Source organism: Castor canadensis, chromosome 1 (genome assembly GCF_047511655.1).
Source record: "Castor canadensis chromosome 1, mCasCan1.hap1v2, whole genome shotgun sequence".
Lineage (NCBI taxonomy): Eukaryota > Metazoa > Chordata > Mammalia > Rodentia > Castoridae > Castor > Castor canadensis.
Window position 1 is genome coordinate 169,627,983 of NC_133386.1, and position 25,857 is coordinate 169,653,839.

A 25,857-nucleotide genomic window follows, 5' to 3' on the forward strand; every position below is an offset into this window, starting at 1 on the left:
TGAGGGAAAAAAGAGGAATTTCGATCCTCATTTCAACCCCAGAGTACCTCCCTTTCTGCGACTTCGCAGTCCGAAGCGGTGGAGAAGTAAATGCGGCTGCACGTCGGAAGCGCTTGTAGTCCGAGGCCCCCAGGTTGGACAGAGGCTCCCAAACACCCCCTCACCCATCCCCATGCCTGGTAACCCAGGCACCCATAAGCCAATGCTGGGAGAACCATAAACCTCAGGGGTCACAGGGCACCCATTCCTTCCACTCCACCTCCCTCCCCTGGGTCACGTTTTCTGCTGGAAACCCACGGTTCACTCTTCTGTTTGGCCTAGGCTCTCTGAGCTGTGTGGCGGGAGCTACCGCCAGGCCGGGAGGGGGTCGCACCTTCCGCCCACTGTGCAACTCCTTCAGCTTGAGAGACCCTCCAAGGTCCCAGGGAAACGAAGGCGGCGAATAACTGGACTGTCATCCTACTCTCACCCACCTTCCTGTCCCTACCAAGCGCCGAGACCCTTAGCAAAGAGGATCTTGGGTCTGAATTACCAATGGGCAAAGCTGGAAATGAAACTCCTTGTTCTACAGAGAAGGAAACTGAGGTCCAGACAGAGGAAGGAAAGGCGAACTGTGCAGCGCAAGTAGTTAAGAGCAAGGAATTGGCGGCTTGAGAATGGACTCTCAGCTTTGCCAGGTAACCCACAACTTTGTGACTCTAGATGCGCGATGTAGCCTTTCTGAGCCTCATTCTCCTGATTGGTCAAACGGGAAAATACGCGAGTAGCTTCCAGCTCGTGGGTTGTCACGGATTAGATAGGAAGGTAGGTGGCTGATTGCGCTGGATAACCACAGGTTTTGCTGATGGTACAGGGAGGAGAGACCGTGGTAAAGTGCACGCATCCAGGCCTGGAAGGTGCATAATTACTGCAAGATGAAAACGTAGCAACTAGGTGGGCGGAGACAGTGAAAACCTCAACCCCACTTTCACCCCTGCGCTGTCAACTGCGCGCAGCCGGTCAGTTACAACCGCGGCCCCAGGGACCAGCGCGCACGCCGGGGGCCGCGCTCTGGCGGTCACCCCGCGACCGCGGACAACTGAATAAACACGCCAGAGGGCTGCGATCTGTCAAGGGCTGGGTCTACCAGCCGGCGCCCGGGGCCGCAGACCCGCGTGAAGAGTGGTTCAACCTCTCGGCCGCCTGTCGTCCAGGAGGAACTGGCACTCGATTAGAGCTCTCCCAGGGGCCCGTGCCCCAGCCCCAGGGGCAGCACGAACAGCCTAACCGCTGTTCTTCTCTCTTAGTCAATTCTAGCTCAGAAATCTGCCCACCCCGGGCTGCATGGTCTCCAGCTCAGAGCTAAGGGGGTGGGGTGGAAATTTCATTTCTTTAAAAAAAAAATTAAAAAGCATGGGAAGGGCTTTTGTGATATAGCCCATTCCTCGACTTCCTCTGTTTATTCGAAAAGTATCTGAATCTTTTTGACCAATCTCCCATCTACGGTTCAAACCCTCCTCTCTGACCCAGTTTTGGGGCCTAGAACCATCGAGAGCGGTGCAAAATTGTCCCCTCTTCCCCAACTCGCGGTGCCAGGAGCCGCCTGGTTACCCGTCTGTTGTGATGCCACCGCGAGATGGTCCCCGAGCTCTCCCAATAAAAGGATTCCGCAGCGCGGCCTGTATTATTATACCGTAAATCTTTTTAAATTCTGGAACTAATTATATAGAGGATATGTCTCAATTTGTTCTGCATTAATGCCACAGTGGGGATAGAGGCCAGGCCGTGGCCAGAGCAGATACTAGGCCCATGAAATTGATGAACTGAGAGTTGCTTCCAGTCCTGAGCGCACCATCTGGAATTCCAGTCTGAGGTTACAATTAGAACTCCTGACCCCAGATTCAACTTTGCAAACAGGGGGAAAATGGGGAAAAGAAAAAAACCCAAGGGGAGGGGAACTTATTCTGCACCTGTATAAAAAAATCCTCAACCTCAAGATCTTTCCATCTTAGAAAATTCTTTCCAAGTATTTTTGTGTTTTTTAACCTATAAAAGATAATGGAATATATTTTATAGACTGGATTTTATCTCGTCCCCTTTCACTCTCTCTACTGCACTCAGTTTAATAGTTGTCAGTTTTCCCTCAGCATTGGATTTAATTACATAGGATCAAGATATTTTTGCTAAATATCTTTTGTGAAGTCCCTTTTGATATGTAGTATAATTTTAGAATTCTACCTGGATCTAGGAACTTTTCTCCTCTTTTTTTTGACTGTTACTTCAGCTTAACTATAATCAGAGATTTTGTGTTGTAATTTTATTTGTATTCTAAATCCATCGGGCCAATTTCTTCCTTCTTTCTTTAGTAACACTCTCCTTTATTTTCCTCTGACTTTGACCCCCTGAAAAAAAACGAAGGACCAGGCAGTACTGAGAATCTGTTAAATTTATTAGCATAGATGCTTAGACAAAATGAGATATAAATCATTCAGATGTATTAAGCCATACGTATCCCAATGAAGTCAGCCTCTTGCCAGGGTCTTGGTATATAAATGTTCATATAAAACAAGGCAGCAGTATTCTCTTTCAGACTGAATACATGGTGTACGAATATCCAAATGGTAAGTTAGGAATATAGGAGGGGGAGGGAAAGGGGAGAGAGATGATATTCTCTAGAGCAGCCTGTTAACACTGGTGGCTCCCAACTCAGGACCTTAAAATAGGAATGGAAAATCTCAACAGTTTGCATTTGGAGTCTTCAGTAGATGAAGTTTTTTGTTTTGTTTTGTTTTGAAGAATGGTATATAGAGTGTATGTGATGTGCGAAGGGGTAAGGAAAAAAGAGATGACTAGAGGACAAAAGGCAACACTCTTTATAGAATGCATTTTCCCCCCTAAGGTCAATTCAGCTTCACAAAAAATCTACTTAGGAAAGGCACTGACTCTTCATACAGATAACAGATTAGCCATTAGTGAAGAGCCACCTGGGCCTCCGTCTGCAAACCCGGATGTGCAGCTGGTGGCAGAAGGATGTATACTCACTGGAGGTGGAGGAGGAGGAGAGGGCTGGGGGAGTGAGAAGGGGAATTTACTAAACTCCTGCAGAAGTTTACCCAGACAAAAATCAGACAAAATGTTTAAAGAGCAGTTGCTCCTGAAACTCACAACCAAGGCTCTCTAAATCTTGGCAAATCAGGGCATTCTTTGCTTTTTAGGAATGATCATTCTCAAGATGCTTTTTAATCAAGAGTCACCAGAGAAGTGGATATTCCCTCCCCTATTTTTTTCAACAGTGGCATCCTCATCCTTTCTGTGCCATTCACCACACACCAACTATTTTGGCACTCATGGGCCAGCATTGTAGCAGCATCTAGGAATGCAGCAGTGACATAACAGCTCCCCCTGCTCTCAGGGAGTTTCCATTCCAGTAGGAATGACAGGCAAGTCACAAGGAAACAAAACAGATACTTTCAGGTAGTCACAACTGCTGTAAAGGAACAAGGGGACCTGCAGGGCGAGAGAAGGAGTAAGGGAGAAACAGTAAGGGAGTAAGAGGAGCAACACAGAGCCATCACTTCTTTTCACCTCTGCCCACACTGTCTTGTTTTAATGCGCTAAGTAAATATCCCACCAGACTGTCCAAATGTAGCACGGGTTTGAAGCATTTGGAATGTTTGGTCTCCATAAATCTCGGCCTACAAGAGGGGGCTCTAAAAGAGTCAGTAAGGCAGCTGTTCACATGGAGCTGGGTTAAAGTCACCTCCAGCAGCTGAGGAGTAACTCTGAAAGTTACTTAGCCCCAGAAAAAACTTTCTCCTCTTTAAGGTAAAAATAACAGCACCAATTGCAAATGTGAGAATTAGATAAGGGAATTTCTTAGCCTATAGAAAGCAATGAATATGTGGTGGCTACTACCTACATAGACACAGCTTGCATGCTTTGCTTTGTTTCTAATTGACAAGTTCTAAGCTTAGTATTAGAACTGGTGTGAGTTGAAAAAAGGTAGCAATCTGTTCTGGTTGGGTCAGGGAGAAGGGCAGGAAGTGAAACCATTGATAAAGAGTCTTTGCTGTTTTGCTAAAGACCTTAAATAGGAATGTTGCTATCTCCATGGAAACAAATAATTTTGTCCAACACCTAGACTCTAAAGCAGGTGACTTTTACTTCAAAATTAAGCTTAGCTTCTTTAAGACTATAGAATAACATGAGCTTGAAAAACTTGGAATTGCACTGTTCCTTCCAGCCACATTTCAGGTGTGGAGGCCAGTCCAGAAGAAAGAAATATAAACTCACCTGGCCCTACCTCTGTTAGTGATCATGACTTTGAGGGAAATAACTTAAGTCCTGATTTTTAGTGCCTTTATCTATAAATGAGGAGGATAATAAAAAACGAAATAAAATACCCAGAAGTGATTTTAAAACTGTCAAGTGCTAGACAGCACCCAGGGCCAGAATCTGCTGCATGTGAACGTGTGGAGAGGAAGATGTCTGAGAGCACTGAGGCAAACTGGCTGCCATGTTTCTTTAAGTGGACATGGTACCTTTCTCATGGGGGAGAAATAAACAGGATTGCATGTGTAAACTTTCACCTAGCATAGAATGTGTGCTATGTAGGTAGGTGTCACTGTTATCATAATTGTGACCCTTCTCTGGCTATTTTCCTAGGCCCATAGCAAAATCTTAGAATTTTCACACTGATAGCTTCTCACTGTAGAAGTCTAGACTAGCAGAAAAAGCAGAACTTTGGAGTCAGATGACTGGGGTTTAAGTCCTCCCCTACTACTTATTCTCTGTATAACTTTGGGTGACTTCCTGATTGTCTCTGAGCCTTAGTTGTCCTAACTGTGAAATGGGGCTGATGATACAGTTACTTCAGCAGAAGCATTTTGAGAAAAAATTAAAACAACATATGTTAAGTGTTTCCATGGTGCTTAACATGTGTTAGGACATTAATAACTGGTAGTTATTAAACTTTCAATTTTCGAATCAGACAATATTAACCTTGCTTTCTGATCATGCACAGAAGTAAATTTCCATCTTCCTTCAAGCTTATTTACTACACTGAAATTTCACTATCATAAATGGAAAGTTCAGCAGTCAAGGCATTGGCTAAGCTTTTTTACTTTTGACTATGAGCTTTTTAGGTGAAAATTTTTAGTCTTGTTTTCTTTGAGTGTCTTTGCAGAAAACTCCACGTGTATCCCATGCTTTTCAAAATAAGCAAGGAATTGTTTTCAACTAATGAAGAGAAAAAGTTGTTTGACCCTCTTCCTAAAGGTACCACATAGCATTTATTAATAGTTCTGTAAACAGGCTGAACATAGTATCAGTTTGCCATTGTAGATATTACAAAAGTTTATATGAAGTTGCTCAGGAAAACCAAGATAAAGTCGTTAGAAATCTGATACTACTCAACAGTGCATTTATCCAAGTCTCCATAAATCACAAACCAGTGAAACTTCTATTGTGATCACTCTTCCAGATCTAGAGGACATCACCCCCTCACACAGAAATTCAAATCCATTTCAGAAAGCCCAATATTTTTTTCTTCCTACCAATACAGAGGTTAATTATAAAAATTCCCAAGAAATAATAAACATTAAACTCTAATCAACACATACGACACAAGATAAATAAGATGCTCGTAGCTTAACCTTGGTTCCCTAGGTAAGAGCACATTTTTATCTTTAATTATCCTCCCACCTGGGAATGGAATAAATGTTATCTGTTATGCTCATTATTTATACATAGAGGTACCACATTTTAATTTTGCCCAGGTCAGTCTCAGTTTAAGCTGCTATTCCAAATTAATTATTAATTGTTCTCCATTTATCCTAAGGTATCCTGTTTTTGATAGTAAATGATAAATACTCCATTTGCTTGAATTTTTATTTTGTGAGAAAGGCAGATTGAAGAAAGCCATGGGAGCAAGGACGAAAGACAAGAGTTAAGTGGGACTACTGAGATGAAAAGATTAGATTAAGATTGGAAATCAAAGAATAAAAATAGTTACCGTGAGTGTAAGACTTAGTTCTGAGCTCCCTGACAGCCAACTCGGAAAAAAACACTAGGTATGTATCTCTCATTTTGTAAGAGAAGCAAGAAACCCAGCTTTTCAGAAAACACAAACTTTTCTGGTACTAAACTCTAAGAGGAACTTACCACACTGGCTTTCCTATAGGATCATCAGACAATGGTTAGTAACTTCAAATTTGTTTCAAAAGATGCTAAGACATTCTCTACTTGGTGCTTTCTCACTTCAACCCAATGACCATCATATTAAAACTGTAGTTCTATAGACTTTTTCTGAGAGAGGTAATAACATATTTCCTTTTTTATAGTTTTTGGAGCATGAGCAATCTGACCTGATTCAAATGAACTTTACTTATTAATTTTCAGAAATCCCCATTGGCAATTTTTCAAAAGCATCTTTTAGTCATTAATCATTAAGTAACTTTGAACATGAGCCCAAACATAGCTAAAAACTGATCCTTGCTCTCCAGTAGCAGTGAAGGACAGAGGAGAGCTCAATGGCAGGGTTCTTAGTGTGGTGACTTGCTCCCCAGAGGATATCTGGTGTTGTCTAGAGACTTTTGTGATGGCGAGCTCCCCTGGCATCAGGTAGGCAGAGGCAGGAGGTGCTGCTAAACCCTCTACAATGCCATGCTTGGGACAGCCACAGAAGGAAGAACTATTCAGCCTGATGTGCAGTGAAGAAACCTGCCTTAGCGTACCACTGGTAGAAGGGATGGGGTCATTTCTAGCTGTGATAAAAAGAAAAAGCCTCACAGAAAGAGGGGGGCTTGAACTAGATTCTCCCACCCCAACCCAGTGGGGCTGGAGAATGTCTCTCCCCAAGCTCAAGGAATTTGAGGAAAAGAATTAGGGAGGTGAGAAGAAGCAAGGCACGTCTTTGGGATGCTCCACAAAGGGAATTGGGGATAAACTAGTTTAGAAAAGAAGGTGACTTCACGTTGAGCAATAATAGAGAAAGCCCCAGAGTACGTGTAAATTTAGGGCAAGGAGTCTCTGTCCTGATGTTTTGCTCCAAGACCTCTAAATATTGTTAGTATGTTTTAAAACCACACAAATCAAAGGCAGCATAAACTTTTATGTTCTCAAAGATCTTCTGGCTTTCAGTGTATATAAGTATATGCACATACTTTTGTTTCCTCTACCCCGTATCATTTTTTTACCACTTACATAAGGGGGATTCGTTGGAACTGAGTTTTATATCACATTAAACAATGGGTACCACCTTAAAAAACTCAACCTATCAAGGCACAAAAAATTCTGGATCACTGCTGTAATTATATGACACCACAGGAATCTCCATTAAGAAATATTATTCTGACCTAGTTCTCTGTGTCACGCTGCAGATTGTCCTTCTCTTGAGTCATGGAACGCTTTGTTAGAAAAGACTACAAAGCTGAGTCCCTCGATATTAGCCATCTCACCCCTCAAAAGTTCAGCCAGGAGTGGGACAAAACCCTCGTCACCATGTTGACATGTTTACTTCTGGCGTAGGAAAATATTGCTATTGCCCAATTCAGCTTCTCAGTAGATTCACTTGCCTGGAGACATATATTTTATGTCTTCCTTTGATGATTTATAAATAAATTAGCATGATCTCCTAAGGTCTGCCAACATATATGCATTTCTAGAGAAATCTGAGATGGTGAAAAATGACCATAATTTATCGTATCCCAATACTTTCTTTTAAGAACCAAATAAATATCATCAGCTAGTTTATATACCTGACATATTTATTGCAGGATTCCCGCTGAGCACTTCCCATTGTCATGTGTTCTCACACATTGTTTTCACAAATTGTGTTTTGAAAGAAGTGGAGGGAAATTCAGGCCAGAGAAGGAAGATGTTATCTTTTGGAAAGAATGAGCCCACTCTAATGGAAGCTGATAATCCATTCAGAGGTTTAGAAAGCCAGTGTCCTCCGGTGGGTGTGATAAATCCACCGGATCTGAATCCAGAATTTTGCACTGGGACCTTGAAGTCAGCCTGAACAACTTAGTCCTGTTCCAAATAAACACAGTGTATCATTATTATTATTATTGGACAAGCACGAACATCTGTGAGGTCAACTTTGTTCTGTTTCCTTAAAGGCAATTGGAATTGCTGCACACTGTTCTAATTATGTATGTCACGAATGGATCCAAGATGCATATAATGCCAAACCTGTTCCTTTAGCACCTCTGTGTTTGGAAATCAGATTTTAAAGAGGAAAAATTTCACCTTATTTCAGGTAGGTCATATGCCCAGAGAGCTGCATAGAGACTGCAGTTCTCTTCTGAAGTCCATCCACTGAGCTGTTTCCAAAAGATGAGAATGCTGTAGGCAGCTGATCTTCTTTGCTTTTAAATAGGTATTGTCTGTGTCTTAAGTAACCATGTGAAGTAAGAGGAATCTAAGTGTTACTTACCATGAAGTTCTTTGCCATCTGATTTTCCTAATTCAATCTGTCACCTTCTCAAGTATCACTCAGTTGGCACAGGATACATGATAGTTTTTCTCCAGGTTGAAACATAGCTCTGCAGCAAGGTACAGCTCCAAGGGACATCAGAGTGCATCTGATCCTCTTCCTTCTTTTTTAGAGAAGACATTATGTGAGTTCATACACCAAGATCACACACCAAGATAGTGGCAGAACATTCCTTAAGATCAGGCTTGTGTGAAATGAAAGCCATGTTCCTGTAACAGGTGTTCATCTACTTACACTTACCAAGTACCTTCTACAGACCCAGCAGCCTAACTGGGGACATGTCCTGGCTCTCCAATGCCTTACAGTCTGGCTAAGTCACAGTACTTCCTCCTAATTGAGGTAGGACGTAGAAGTTCTACTCTAAGAAATGTCCTTACCGCAACCATCACTGCCACCGACCCAAGAATTCAGTCTCTTCCTGTGTTATTCAGGGAGACTAAAAGCCACTTCATTAAGTTTTACAGAGAGGGCCTCTGGTGAGTATGTAAATAATTAGCTGATAACAATATTAAAAGTAGGAAAGCATTGCTGTTCTTCCCCAAGAACCAACCTATAAAGGCACCTGTAACAGTCTGAAAGCATCTTTTTGCTTGAATTTGTCAATAATGCCTCATAGCTTAGCAGCAAGGATGCCTGAAGGGGGAGCTCTTCTGGTTTGGAACTGAATTGGACTAAGTGACTGATCAAACCTGAAAGCACAAGTCTTTTAAAGTTGCATTTAGTAGCATAGACAAAGAAAGACAGCCAGAAAGTCACAAAGAGATTGTTAATCTGCTCCACCCTGTATTTTTGTTGCCTATTTGAGGCTGATGAAATCCTGACAGCATTTTGGGGGGGTGGGGGTCAACTGAGTGTTACACAATGTGCAAACATCACAGACATTTACCAAAGATCACATTCCAAGATGTTAAACAAAAATACAAGCAAGGAAAAAAAAAAGATTTTTTTTCCCCAATTGGACTCCCAAAGGACCTGAAAAGCATTTCAAACGTGTCCAGTAAGGCATTAAAAATAATTATCCCTGAAAGCAATCACTCTTCTTGGTTGTTTTAATGTACTTTTTGTCTACAAACAAGAGCAGTTTTCTAAACCATTGCCTTGGTTTATTTTAAAAGGTCTCTAAGAACAAAAGTACTTGGGTGACCCCAGGATTACTGGGCAACAGTAACCAAGGATATAGATGAGAAAAATAAAAACCAGTGATGCATGTTGTGATGCCAGACCTAAAATATTGTATAATTAAAACAATAAAATGCTGAAGCTTAGAAACAAAGAAATAATTCTATCAGGAAAATTAGTGAGTTTATTTAAGAGATTGTTAAGTAAGATTTTTCAAAGCATGGTGTAAAATCACTCTTACGCTGCCCATATGGCTCTTTGGAATGACTTCTTCATGCAGTGAAAATGTGCTCTCCTCCTCTTTCTGTCCTCCTCCACCTTCTCCTCCTCTTCTTTTAACAATAATAATTGTTATTACTGTTAGCCACCATGTCTTGAGAGTTAAGCCCTCTCCTCCATTCTCTCTGCTTCTCACAACCAGTATTTCAGTTAGAAGCTATCACCACCATGTCCTAGGCAAGGAAGTTGAAGCTGGTTGGATTGGGCCAGCCACTCTCAACAGCCTAGAATACGGTGTACCCAGGGCAGCAGTGCTCAGGTTGGATAGTACAGCTTCAGAATTCTGGAAGGAAGTGGACAAACTAAATGCTAGGGATCCACTTTGGCACACACCCTGGCCATAGCTTATCCTAGGGTCCAATCTGCCATCTGACCAAAGCATGCCAAGATCCACAGGCCAAAGTGAAAGTCAGCTGCTTTGCCCCAGAATGTTTCTCCCATACAACACTAACTCAAGTCTGACCCACTCATTTCCTGTTTGTATCTAATTCTAGCATACTCGTCCTGTGTCCTTGAAATTAATTTTTTTGTTCATTAATTTGTGTGTGTGTGAATAACAGCATCAATGCACTGTGGAGGAGTTACAAAAAGAATTTGCTACTTCAAGGAATCCCATGGTGATTTTTCCCCCTCTGAATTATTTCTCTCTCTCCGAACTTTAATTTCATATGTCAGGATTGAAGAGAGGGAGTGGAATTATGAGCACAACAATACTGTATCTAAATTAAGCGCAGGCAGCTAGATTGAAGGTGGCTCTCAAAAGATCTCAGAGTTAGGCCATTCTGAGGGCCTCAGGGAGAAGAAAATGCTCCTTCATAAACCCAGAGGCTCGTGAGTATGTACAAATATTCCCATGTACACACGTTTCTGAATTATGGGAGCTATGTTGTATGTTAAAGTCTCCTTATTTTTTATTTGCTTTTTTTTTTTTTTTTTGGTGGTACTAGGGTTTGAACTCAAGGCCTCACACTTGCTAGGCAGGCACTCTACCATTTGAGCCACTCCACCAGCACTCCTCCCAGTTAGACTTGTTTCTGTTCTTCCCTTTCACAGTGAACTATCATTTCCTGAGCTGGGACTTCTCACTTTCTCCTCTTTCCTTCCATGCCCCCATCACACAAACAATTGTGAAGTCTTAAAGTAGTGAGTATTGGGAATAAAAAAGAAAGATGGCTTTGTAGTGGCAAACTGGCATACACGTGCTAAAAGATAGAACTCCATCCAAGGTTGACTTTCTGGGGCTTCTCATGCAGTTGGTAGGACAGAAGGATTAGATACCCCAAGCAAGGAGTGAAATGCTCCACAGCTGATCCAGGCCTGCCAGACTGATTTCCTTAGAAGTCCTCAGGTAAGACTTTGGGGATCACAACTCTTGTAAGAAATGTGTCTGGGTTCCAGTAACTCTTTTTTTCTCTGGCAAAGGGTGCCATGATCATGAACCAAAGTCTGTGGGCAAAACTTGGAGTCAGCTGCCAGAGGATACTGTCCTGCCTACCAGCTTCAACCCAGAAAGCAAGAGCAGCACTCCCCACCCAAGCCACACTTAGTCCTGGCGTAAAGTTTCCCTCTTAGGTTCAGCTTCCTTTTGAACCCTTTAGGAGACACAAATACAGCTTTGGGGCTTCATTTGGGTCACATGGGTCCTTTATAGAACAGGCAGTTTTTGGTGTTAGCAGTGGCACAGGATAATAATAACAGCTACTTTTACAGAGGTAGTATTAAGTGGCATAAAAATGGCTCTCAGGTCACAGGCCCAGACACACATTAAACTGTGTGTCTTTATAATAACAATTTGGAACCAACAACTCTTCAAAAAGCAGGCCTGCCAGATATTTCTCTAAGAAAAAGTGATTTTTTTTAATGAGCTTATTATTTTACATAAAGATATTAGAGCTAGGAGAAGAGATTGTCCTGTTGTAGGAACCCACCATCCAGTATATTGTGGCAGAAACTCTTTCGTGAGTTGTAGTCTCCTCATGGAGCCAAAGTTGGTTGGGGAGGAGATGATTTCCATGGTCTGCTGAGCACAAAAATGAGAAGCTGGCTCATAGCCACAAGCTCCACTACACAGTAAGACCTGGCTGTATAAACTCAAGGCTACTCTGACTTTTGATATTTTTAACAATAGAAATGAAACTGCCACAGGGCAAAGAGAGAACAATGGGGTTTTGACAAATTGAACAAAGTTAGAGTATGACAGACAATTCAGGTCAGGAAAAAAAAAATTAAGGCACAGACTTGTGTCCATCTGCTGCTTGCCAAGAAGCAAACACTCCGTGGGAGGTTTCCAGGAACATGGCGGACTGGTTGGATGGTGGCCACTTAGATTCAGCAATTTTGTTGAATATTTTTTGCAAAAGGGTACTTTCTCTAGGACTGTAAACGTAATTTGAGTAAAACATGCACAGTTGACACATATCACAATCGAAGTTTAGGACAAAAGAATGGGAGAGAGATTATGAGACTTCATGGAAAAAAATATTTTTTTTGTTTTCTTGGCAATTGGCTAGGATGATTCAGAAAGAGTTCTGGCCAGTGAAATAAGCTACACTAAGAAACCTCTAGTTGCCCTTTCTAAATGTATAATCCTCTAAAAATGGAAATTAGGGAGCATTCATTCATGACCTTAAAATATCATTTATAAAAGTATATTATAATACATCAGTAAAATGAGCTGGGAAGAGGGTTTATATGAAAGTTCATGTGAGAAATGCAGCTATTAGCATGCATGCCATTCCCTACCTTGACCCCAGCAGGAATGTGTAAATTGTAGCATATGGAATGTAAGCGTCTGTGGAGATGTTTCATAAATCTGCCTGGCAATGAGCATCACACGCCTGAGAACAGGCCCCAGAAAGGGAGAGTCCGTGAATGTCATATCTAACTACGTCTAACAATGTAATCAGCCCAGAATCTGGCAATCAAAAATGTCCACACAATGTTCTTTAATTGTACTATTTCCTGACAAGGGGACTCCTTCATAGGACCCAGCCCAGGAATAGGTAATAAGTCTGTATATCCATCCATCTGTCCATTCAAGAAATGTCTACTGAGGGGCTACAATATCACAGGCAGTGTACTGAGCACTACCAGTAATGGAGAACAGGAGACACTCTGTTGCCTCTGTGGGGTTTACTAAATGGAGGTGTTAAATAATAACAAAGATAGTTTCATGTTGGTGATTTTGGTAAACAGCATAATGGAAAATAATAGTTATACCAACAGTGCAGGTACATTTCTGAGCATTCTGCATGACTTATCTCATTTAATTCTGAAACAATCCTTGCAAGAAATACTATCTTCAGCCCCATTTCAGAGATGAGGACATAAACGTAGGGAGGTCTGCAAGTGCTCCCCAAGGTCGCACAGCTAATGAGTGGTGAGTTAGAACATGAAGTCAGATAGTGTGAGTCTATGCCCCAAGTTCTTGACACTGCCATTTTTTTTTTATAACCTGGATGGGAAGGGACACTGATTTATATAAGAGGACTAAAATGCTCTTTAGGATATGATTTAGGGCTCAACTTCAAGGATATATTCAAATTAACTGGGCAAAAGAAGTTAGAGTTGGGGAATCACATGTCAAAAGAAGGTGGTTGGTTGGCTGTGGAGGTTCTGAGGGATGCCAGTGTGACTAGAGGTGGGTGTTGAGGGAAGAGGCTGGAGAGAAAAGGGTCAGGGCAGGTGGGAGTTTGTAAGTCCTGCTGAGAATCTTGAATTAAATCTGAGCAGAATGGAAGCCCCTAAGGACCTGACTTTGCCTGGGACAGAGTGGTACAACTCTGGGCACAACTGCTACATCCAGAAAAGGGTTCATCCTGGGAGGTCTGAGCCTGTTATTGGGCTGGTAACTCACCCCTCCTTCCCACCATACTCCTTAGAAAAGTGAATCCCACAGATTCACTTTAACAGACCTCTGTCCTCTTGTGCAGCTAAAAGACAATGGGGTCAAGAAAAGATGAGCCCACCCAAAAGTTCCATCAGCACTCAGCTCTGCTTCAGGTTAACATTTGTGGTCACCATTGACTTTGGTATTACCCAAACTGTGGGACCCTGCTAAGATTTAAAATCATGTCCCCCACATTTCCATGTTAAAAATGGCAATGTTTCCTTATACTCCTAAGACAAATACCCTGTCATCCTCTGTACTTATTTGATCAGTTCTTCCATTTATCCATACATTAAAAGATTGCTTATATATGGTGTGGCAGATGTGAAAGACACAAAAGTATGTAAGACCAAAGTCCCTTTACTACATGGCTAGTAAAGTCTGGTTCCAGGGTGCCTCTCATGCCACATGACACCATCATCACCTATGGTAGGCAGGATGGTGACTTCCCAAAGATGTCTCTCTCCTGATACCTGATCCCTGGAACCTTTGAACATGTCACCTTGCATAGTAACAGAGACTCTGCAGACTTGATTAAGTTGAGGAGCTTGAGGTGGGAAATTATTGTGAATTATCTGAGTGAACACAAGATAATCCCAAGAATCCTTATGACAGTGAAAAGGATTAGAGACAGAGTTTCCAGGACAGAAGCAAGGGGACACAGGCCAAGGAATATAGGCAGCACCTGGAGCTGGAAAGGCCAGGAGCAGAGCCCCAGAAAGAGGTGCACAGTGGCCAACACCTTGATGGTAACCAGTTGGGACTTCTGTCTCCGTAATTATAAAATAATAAATTTGTGTTGTTTTAGGTCGCTAAATTGTTATATGAGCAATAGAAAACAAGGACCCTCCCCACTCCAGCCAGAACTGAGCCCAGGACAGATACCTTTAATCCCTCACAGTTTCCCTCTGGGCCCAGAAGACCCCTCAGTCCTTCTGAACCCAGATGTCTCCTCCTGATCAACCAGCGAGAAGCAACTCACTTGCTAGCTATCCTATAGGGTCTATACAACAATTTATACCTGTCTGTGACCCCTCTGGCATTACCATAAAGACAAATATTAATTACTTGGGTATTTCTTGGTGATTCTTTTAGATTGGGGTGCCTAAAGTGGTTCACTGTAATTGCTGTGTGTCCTTGGTTAAAGCAGATTCATTTCTGTGCTTGGATGCCTTCATCTCTAAAATGAGAAGAATAATAATATCTGTCTCTAGGATGATTGTGAGGATTATTATTCTTCATGAAAGCATTAACAGTGGTGGTAACTGTCATGGTCCTGTGCAGGGTTTAGCATGAAGCTCTTTGTTCTCTCTGGCTTTAGTGTAGGAAGGGAAAGAGTAGGTATGAGTTGTCAGGAGCCAATTGGGAGAAGATTGAATAGGGTGATGATGGCTAAATGAGAAGTAGTGAGTAGACTTGAGGAAAGTCTGAGAGGTGAAATCAACAAGGCCTGTTGATGAATTGCACATGGAGTACAAGATGTGTCTAAGATTAATAAAGACATTTTAGTACTGAAGGAAATAGATCCTTATTTTGCTTTCCTGCTTCCCCCCTCCTATCTTTTCCTATTGTTGCTGACTTTTTTCTTTCTTTCTAGAACAAAGACACATCAGAAAAATAAAAACGAGGACTAAAAGGAGGCTCCAGATATGGGACCATGATCTATCTGACATGTAGCAAATTGAGAAGGTTCTTCTACCTGTGTTTTGGCTTGTTGGTGCCAGTGTGTGTGACAAAGACATCGTAGTTGGGTGGAAAGAGGGAGTGTAAGATGAGAGAAAGAAAAATAAATAGAATAAATATATCTGAATTAATTTTTTAACAATAAATAAATGTGTCTCATAAACAAAAAAGTTTTAATGCTCATAAAGAAATTGAACTGTATAGAGTATAGGACGGGAGGCGGGAAGAGGAAAACATTCTGGAAATGGAGGCAAGACAGTTTCCAGCTCTGGCTTTCCCACAGTGAACACGTGATCACAGAAAGTCTTGTAGCGTCCCTGTTCCACCTGCCCTGCTAGATCCATGAGCCCAGCTAGCACTTGTGTTCATAGACCTGGAAAGTTCCAGGGCATCAGAAGGAAGGGGACGCTAGGAATAGTCCCCAGGAGAAGTCTGTCTTGCTGGTGGCATGTGAGATACCCCTTAGTATCCCTCTGCCCACCAGCTTGGGAGTATCCACTTTCCCCCAGAAAAGCCTTGTGCCCCTGTTCTCCCAAAGCCACTCGTATACAAGGCAAAGTGTTTCTGAGCTGGCCTACAGAGAACTGCTGAACAGTACACTATATTATATTGCTGCATGAAACAAAATACCTTTTTTTCCCCTTCTGCCTGGGTCTCCTGACTTAGCTGTGCTCAGCAGAAGGGAGGCAGGAAGGCACACTTTGAAATTGTAGCAAGGCTTTGAGCAGATTGAATTCAATTTTGGATACAAATGTCAAGGGAAAGCTCCCTTGGCTCCAGCTCCTTGCTTACTGAGGCGTGGTGTGATGCTCCATTGGAAGGCCCACTGATCCCTCCAGTGCAGGGCTGATAATGGTTCAGGGAGGGAGATGAGGCACCGCAGCTGAGCAGGAGGAAGAATGACCTTCCCCAGGATGCCTCTGAATCACTCTGCCAGACTCCCCTGTACTCACTGGACAGAGGGCATTGCCATAACATGCTGTGCTTCCCTTCCCTCAGCTTGGCCTTGATTTACCCAGGCCCCTAGAATAAAAGGACTGGAACAGACAATCTCTCAGACCTTTTATTTTAGGATCCCAGAATTTGGAATGCAGCAACGAGTGTCCAATTAAAAAAATGGCACAACCATTGGGGATAGGGTGGTGGTGATTTGGTATTTTTTTATATGTGTATATATATAATAGCTTTTGCATTTTTAAATAGGCCTATCCTTTGGCACAAAAGTGTCAATTGTTGGGCTGTAGTCTTTGGAAATACTAGTAAAAGTCTGCAAATATGGACATTTAGAACTACAAGCGTCAAAAACAATTTATATGCCCAACAAGAGGGAAGGGGTTAAAGGTAAATAAATCTACATGATAATTATAAAGAATGCAGAAAAAAAATCCCAAATTTAACTTTAGGTAAAAAAAAAAAATAGATTGTTGCCAGGCACTGGTGGCTCATGCCAGAATCCTAGCTATATGGGAGGCCAGGATCAGGAGGATTATAGTTCAAGCCAGCCCAGGCAAATGGTTCATAAGACCCCATCTCCAATATAATCAGCAAAATGAACTGGAGGTGTGGCTCAAGGGGTACAGCGCCTGCTTTGCAAGTGCAAAGCGTTGAGTTCAAACCCTAGCCCACTTAAAAAAAATGGTTGTTGAGTACAATATACAGTATGATCACAATTTCTCCTGAAACAAAGTTTAGATATGCATATTATGCTGCGAAATATATATCCTACTCATCTGATGATCTAGTTATGTTTTATGTACACACATAGAGGAAAGGAAACTTAATAATAGTTTCCTTTAATGCTGCATGGTCCAATATGGCAGTCATGAGCTACATGGGGCTATTGCATACTCAAAATGTAACTGGTACAACGGAGGAACTGAAATTTTAATTTATTTAATTTTAATTACCTCAAATTTAATTTAAAAAGTTAATTCAATTACTGGAACGCTTTTAAGTATGTCTACAACAACCTGCGTATGCTGGTTGATTTTTTTTTTTCAACTAGGTCTGCTTTATCAACTCTGTATTTTGTGAAATCTAAATACAGATCAAGCATTTCCTGTAAGAATTTAGCATCCAAATGAAGACATGTTGTAAGTATAAAATACACACCAAATGTAGAAGACTCATTACAAACAGTAATGGAAAAGTCTCAATAATAATTTCATATCATTAGTAATTTGATAATGCTGATTACATATGGAAATGATTGCTTGGATACATTGCTTTAAATAATACATATGACTGAAATTAATTTTGCCTCTTTATTTTTTTAATGTGGCTACTAGAAAATTTTAAATGACACCTGTGGCTCACCTTCTATTGCTGTGGGACGATACTGCTTTTAGGAGTAGAAGAGGGAGGGGCTGGACTTTCACTTTTTACTTTATATATTTTTGTATTATGTGACTGTTGTTACAGTAAGCATGGGTGACTTATAGTTTTCAAAGAATTATAAAGACTTTTAAATTGTTTAAACCAGAAGTTAATTTCTACAATAGATGTTGATCTATGAAGAAAATTGACTCTCCTTTAGTCCATTTCTTTTGTGATGTGTCAGGGTCTGAAGTAAATGTCTTGCCATTAGGTGATTATAAAATAGAACTGTCTGTGGTGTCTCCATGATTTACCGGCAGTTTCTAATTGCCTGACCCCCACCCCTTTTTTTTTGATTACTGCTGTCCTTGACAAGGTGCCACTGCCTGACAGCTATCCCAGCTGTGTTGGAAAGGAATTGTTTCTCAGAGAGTAGGAGTTAGGCCCTGGAGAATTAGGGGGGAAAAAAGATAAATAACCCTTAAAGAAATCTCCCCTCTTCTCTGCAGTTCCCTCCTTACCCCCATATCAAGATTCCCCAAAGCTTTAGGGATCTGCAGTTCTAGGCTGAACTTCCTACCTTACTAAATGACAAGGCCAGGATGTTACTGGTCCCCACACAGACACGTCTGTATTATACATAAAAGATGTCTGTGTTACACATAAACACGCTATGCCTGTAACAATATCACTTTCAAAGGAGCACTAATCCACTGAAGTCATGAGTCAGAAAACATTTGCTTCTCCGTGTCTTGTGTCTGAGTTGTGTGTGAGAGAGAAAAAGAGAAAGAAGGCAGGAGGGAGGAAAGGAAGGAAGGAAGGATGAAGAGGGCTGACTGCAGAAATCAAAAGGTTCTTCTGGTTTCTTGGGTGGTAGGGCATCACTCTCTTTCACTGTCCGCCCCTGCTTAAAAAGTGGATTGTGATCTTTCTGCACAAACTTGCAGATATCTCAAATCAATGTTTTGGGTAAGAAGTGGTTGAGCTTGAATGGATGTCATGGAATCACTTACGTGGAGAAAAATCAGTCGCAGTGTTCATAACACTCAGGAAATAGCTAATTCAATGCTCCCCTGAAATTCTGCACAACTCATATCACAGCCCCCATCTCTCCATCTTCCTTGCTAGCCTGAGCACCCCGACAGGCAACACTATCCCTGGCACATAGCGCAGCGCCTGACAATAGGCTCTGAAGGCAGGAATGATTGAAATATGAAATAATTCATGAAACTGAAATCTGAAGGAGGCCATTCCAGGCTCACATTATCTAAAATATTAATAAAATTCATCTCAAAGATGGATTTGTAGAATTTTTCATCTTGATAATACAATCACTCATATATATGAGTGCTTATTATGGACTATTAGCTGACTAAACAAAGGTTAATTTAAACACACAAGTGTCCCTGCTTTTGTGAAGTTTACAGTCTCAGGAGATAAATAAGGCATAAATGAATTAAATTAAAAATTGTAGGCCAGGTGCCAGTGGCTCAAACCTATAATCCTAGCTACTTGGGAGCCTGAGATTGGAAGGATCCCTGTTCAAAGCCAGCCTGGGCAAATAGTTTAAGAGACCCCCATCTCAATAAATAGTGGAGCAGGTGATGCGCATCTGTCATCCAAGCTACACGGGGGAGGCTGAGATCAGGAGGATCCTGTGGTTCAAGGCCAGCCTGGGCAAATAGTTTGCAAGGCCCTGTCTCAATGGGAAAAAGCCAGTTTGTCTCTTCTCTGAGAAAGTGACATTTAAACTGAAATGTGAAGGATGAGAAGATGTCAACTTTTTTTCTTCCCTCAGTGTTGGGGATCAGGAGGCACTGACTCCAGTGCTAAGCAAGCACTCTATCACTGAGCACAGGAGTTCACTGTTAAACTATTAAAAAGAAGAAGAAGGAGGAGGAGGAGGAGAAGGAAGGAGAAGGAGAAGGAGAAGAAGGAGAAAATGTGGGGAGGGAGCCACGTAGGAGAAAATGGAGAGTGTTCTACGCATGCACCTAGGAGCAGTGCCTTCTGCCTTTGTGACTCACTGCTGAAATGAGCTATGAAATTTGAACTTGACTTGATTCATTTGCGTTGTAGAGCCCATGCTAATTTGCATGCCCGGCTGGGTGTCAATGTCTTGGAACCCACGTGTTCAGAGTATAAAGAGGTGATTTCCCTTACTTGAAGGGCAAAGTGCTCAGGAGGGATGTGGTGACAGTGGATCAGGGAATGGCAAGCATAGGCTGGTAAATTTCATTTCATTCACTTCTTGCAAAACTGACTCACACCTCTGCATTTGAGCCGTTCTGATCTCATCCCATTGTTCCATCCCTGATTTAAAGACGCATTTTTTGTGCACAGTCCTTTTATGTGGAGGGGGTTTTGGGGACTCATAAGTTAGAGAACTCTTACTTTCCACTTTATACTCCTTGTCCCCTAGCTTTCAACTTTTTATGAGTTATACCATAAACTAGGAAATAAAAATTGTAAGCTGGGCGCCAGTGGCTCAAGCCTGTAATCCTAGCTACTCAGGAGGCAGAGATCAGGAGGATCACAGTTCGAAGCCAGCCTGGGCAAATAATTTGAGAAACCTTAATCTTGAAAATACCCAACACAAAACTGCTGGTGGAGTGCCTGCCTGGCAAGCTTGAAGCCCTGAGTTCAAACTCTGATACCACCAAAAAAAATTGTAAACCACATATGCAGTTCTTTTTAACATGTCACCCTGTGACCATCGCTATGAATTAGGTGAAGCTGGTTTTTTGTTTTGTTTTGTTTTCTGATTGTTGATGCAATCTAAGCTCAAGGCAAGTAAATTTGGAAATTCAGGAATGAATAAAATTTTTCATAATTTAATCACACAGAGATTATCACTGATACTATTTTGATAGTTTTCTTTCTCCATACCTTTAAAAAAATAGGATCAAATTCTACATACAAAGACATAGCTCGGTTTTTTATTCAATATGTATGGGCACATTTTCATGATGATGAATGTTGAATTTTTTGCACACATGCATTAAAGTTTTTAAGTCCCTTCCAATCGACATCTTGGTTGCAATTTTCACTATATATTAACTTTTAATCTGACTATTTATGGAATTTTATGTGCCTGTCACAAAAACAGGGGTTTCATCTAATTCTTCAGTATTCAATGAATAATAGTGATTCTTAAGTGGTAATCAAAAAATAAGATTTTCTTTGCAAGTGTATAGTTAGGCAATTCAAACAGTATTCCACTGGGTGTGAATTTGATGTAGGAATACCTAGATTGACCAAATCAAATGCAGGATCATTTCTTAACTTCACAACATATTTAAGGAGCCAAGACTCACTTGATCATTGGCTTTCTGGAAGGCTAAGAGTGGGAGGTGAGGAGAAATGTCTTTGCAATATAATGATTCATTTTATTTTTTTATTTTCAGAACTGGGGTTTGAACTCAGGGCCTTCATTTAACTTCTCTGCCACCTCCAGCCCTTTTTGCTTTAGGTTATTTTTCATATAGAGTCTTGCTCTTTTTTGCCCAGGACCAGCCTCAAACAGTGATCCTCTTACCTATACCTCCCGAATAGCTGGGATTACAGGGATGCCCCACAACATATGGCTTGTTCTTTGAGGTAGGATCTCAATAACTATTTGACCTGGCTGGCTTCAAATCTCCATCCTCCTATCGCCACTTCCAAAGTAGCTGGGATTACTGGCATGAGGCATTATACCCAGCTAAGTCTTCATTTTAGGTTGATTAATTGATTTGTCTTTTTTTCTGTGGTGCTGGGAACAGATCTCAGGACCTTACCACTAAGCTGCATGCCCACCTCCACTAATGCTCCATTTTAGGATCGCCTTGCTCTGTTATGGGGGCAGGATGCCGCAGATCACAGCTTCCACCATGTGACTGACAAGTGGAACAGGCAGGGGTGTGGGTCCCCATGCAGAATTCCAGGTGCCCAGGAGTGACAAGTGAGTGGGATGGGTGGGAGGATGCTGCCTGTCAGAAGCCCCCACGTGCCTGGGCGCAAAGAAGGAGCCTTAACAAATAACTCTCCAGCAAAGCAGTGTGAGCCAAAGCCTGACCATCTCAGTGCTACCTTGGCCTCTGTCTGCAAGCTGGCCAGTGCACTCAGACCCAGTCCACCCTCCAACCTGACCTTCCCCTTAGTTACAAGCCTGAGCTGTCCAGAAAGCTATTTTCTGTTTCTTTTCAGCTGTAGCAACCTGCTCTCTTAAATAGCTTCTTTATCTGGTGGGGTAATTACAGCCTGTGACTAACAGCTGCAGTTCATAAACATGAGTTTTACCGTTTGGGTCAGTAGTTCTGGGTCTTTGCAGAATGGCAACTCCCCCGGCTGCTCTCCACAGCCAGAGCCAGACAGGCCTCTCTCCTTCAGCACCACTGGCTCTCCAGGGCGCAGCTTACTGCGGACCAGTTCCATTCTCCCCTTCTGAAAGAGGTCACATTTTTTGTTAAAATTGCAAGTCAAATAGCAAAACAGATTTCTGGATGTTGGGATTATTAGCGATATTAATTCTCCCTTTAAGTTCAATGTTCCAAATGGTCTATGATGGGCATGTGTTTCTTCTACATTTCAGGGAAATGCATTTTAAAAAACAAATTCAAAACTGTGAAACTTTTAGAAGAAAATGTAAGAGGAAACAATTGAAGGATCCAAGCTTGAAAAAGAATTCTGAGAAGTACTTCGTAGCACATTATGAAAAGGACATCAGGAAATCCACTTAAATTTGCTAAGAAAGTTAAAAAGTGGGGGATGGACAGAGGGAAGATAAAGAAAAAGCAATCGAGGGGGTGGCTATGACCAAAGTATATTATATGGATAACGGAAATACCACAATGAAATCCCTCACTTTGTACAATGAATATACAGTAATAAAAAATGTTTCAAAGGAATCTCTTACTCTATTTAAGTTCTAGTTATATTTTAGCATATCTGTTTGTCTTTAATCATATTTAAGTGTCTAATTTTATTAAAAGCCTTTTCTTATCTACCAAAAAGGAGTTATTAGGCAACATCGAAAGTACAATCTGTTTTTAAAAAAATAGGATAGGTAATTAGACTCCATCAAAATTTTTAAAACTTTCGCTCTAGGAGGGTCCTTATTAAGAGGATAAGGAAATAAGCTATAAACTGAGAGAAAATGTCTGCAAACCACATGTTCCAACAAGGACTCACAGCAACATGTAGAAAGAACTCCCCAAATTTGGCAGTGAAAACGATCAAATCAGAAATGGACAAAAGATGGGAAGACATTTCACTGAAGAGTAAATACAGGTAACAAATAGGTACAAAGGTATTCAACATCTTTTTCCCTAATGAGGAAATGCCAGTTAACACCACAAGATATCCCTGCACTCCCATTAGAACAGTTGGTGTGAACACTAGTTACACCCAGAGGCTTAGGCAGGAGGATCAGGAATCCAAGGTCAGCCTGGGCTGCCTAGTGAGACTCTGTCTCCAACAAAACAAAACAAACAAATAAAAACTAGTGATGGCAAGGATGAAGAGACTCTGGATCACTTTTACATAACTGGTGGGAGGGTAAAATGGTACTGTCACTCTGGAAGTTAGTTTGGTAGTCTCTAAAATTAAACAGCCAGGTGCTGGTGGTTCACACCTATAATCCTAACTACTTGGTAGGCTGTGATCAGGAAGATCATGGTTCGAGGCCAGCCCGGTGAATAGTTCATGAGACCCCCATTTCCAAAATAACCAGGGCAAATGGTCTGAAGATGTGGATCAAGTGGTAGAGTGTCTGCTTTGCAAGTGTAACACTCTGAGTCACCAGTCCTACCAAAAACAAAACAAAACAAATAAAAACTAAACACATATATGCCATTCAGCAATTGTATTCTCTTCATTTATCCCAGAGAAATAAAACTTCCATCCACATAAACACCTATACATGGATGTTTATAGCAGCTTTATTTGTGAAAGTACAAATCCAGCAACAATCAAACAACCTTCAAAAGATGAAGGGACAAGCTGTGGGACATCCATACCGTTGACTCCTCTTCAGCAATAAAAATAGATACTTATTGTCATAGGTAACAACCTGGAGGCATCACACTGAGTGAAGAAAGCTGATTCGAAAGGTCACACACTTTATGATTCTATTTATGTAACAGTCTCAAAACAACAAACTTACACAGATGGAGGACAAATGAGCAGTTGAAGGGTGAGGATTGGTGGGAGGAGCATGGGTGCTACATAGAGTGTTAGCATGAGGATCAGACGTCTTTATTGCAGTAGTCTTTACACAAATCTACATGTGGTAGAATGGCAGAAAACTATGCATACACATTGGTTGCACTAATGTCAACTTCCTGGTTTCCGTTTGCACCATAGTTATGTAAAACTGTAACCATTACAGGGAAATGGAGGGTGTGTCGACCCCTCTGTACTATCTTTGCAACTTCTGCTGAATCTATAATTAATTCAAAGAAAAAAAAGCTTCAAGAAATCAATCTGTGCTTATGTAGAAAAGTATAGAGTATGTAGAAAAATATAAAGATGGCTCATTCAAAAATTTATAAGCTTTTGATATTTTTAGCATGTTGGGATATATTGCCTAATTTTTTTTGTTTTTTTCTGAGATAAAGTTCGCCTAACATAAAACATTATTTTAAGTATTTTTACGTGAACGATTCAGCAGTGGTTTTGGTATACTCCCAATGCTGTGCAGCCATCACCAAATCCAGAACATTTTTATCACGCCACAAAGAAACCTTGTTACCAGTCACTGCTCCTTCTCTTCTCCCCTTTACTCCTGCCAACCACAGATCTCATGTCTGTCTCTATGCTCATTCTGAACATTTAATGTAAGCGGGTCATACAACATATGTGTCTGCTTCTTTCATTAGCATATTATTTTCAAGGTTCATCCGTGTTGTAGTGTGTGTCAATATGCTATTCCTTCTTATGGCTACTTGATATTTCATGCACAGATATGCTTAATTTTTATTTTTAATAACATTTTTCTTCATTCCCTTCCTACAGGATCTCTTTTACATCTGATTAGTTTAGTGAATTCTCTTCAGCCTGCATTGGTGACCTGTGACCTCTCACCAGTCACACCAATGGTGACATATGTGGGCACCTGGAGCCCCTAGCTTCAGTTCTCCCACCACTCAGCATCACCTGCTGGAGTCCAGATGCCAAATCAGGGGGGTCGTTATCTGAGATCCACAGAATCTGTATTCACGTGGTTCATCACGGACAGCCATCTGGTAGACTGGATGTTGTGTGTGTGTGTGTGTGTGTGTTGTGTGGTGTGTGTGTGTGTCAGAGTGGGGGGCTAGCCTCATGTCTGTGAGCAGCAGAACAATTTTAGTGGCCTCCTGTTCACAGACTTGACTCTAACCTCTAGAATAATAAGCACTAACTAGCTTTCCCAAAGTCACATTTTTCTAACCTCTTTGCCTTGAATGTCCTTCCCCACACCATCCTCCTGAGTCCAGAGATGCCCTAAGGATGCCAGCCGTCCTTCCCTTCCCCAGCACCAGAGCTGGGTGGAGGTGACTGTCTGCAACCTGCTGGCATCTTAGTGGATGTAAAAGACCTTATGATGTGTCAGGCACTGCATTTTGTCACCCCACTTAAATTCCCACAGCAACCCTATCAGAGTGTCATGATTAAAGCAATCCAAACAGACTATGATCATCCAGCAAATGATAGCTCTTAGCCTGGACCATGAGTACAGTTCCATTAGCAACCCCAATCAATGTCCCTGAAGGGCTTCTTCCCTTTGAGATGCTCTGAAGTTGCCTTTTGAGATGAGAGGTAAAGGAAGAATGGTAAAGCCTAACTGTCCTGGGTGGACCTCACAGTGCTCAAGGCGACTTGTGACTTGCATTGAGAACATTATTGCTGGTATAGGACCCATGCCTAGCTTTATAGCTCTGAGTCCCCAGTGAAAATCTTAGATTCTCAAGGCCTTCAGGAGAGCTTTTCCAGAATTCTTGAGTACAAGGAATGCCTGACATAGGGAGAAAATTCCACACATAGGGAGAAAATTCCACACACAGGACTGGTGTCCAAGAACCGTCAGGATTTTTATTAACCTCCATAAAGAATCATATGTCTTTAGGATTAT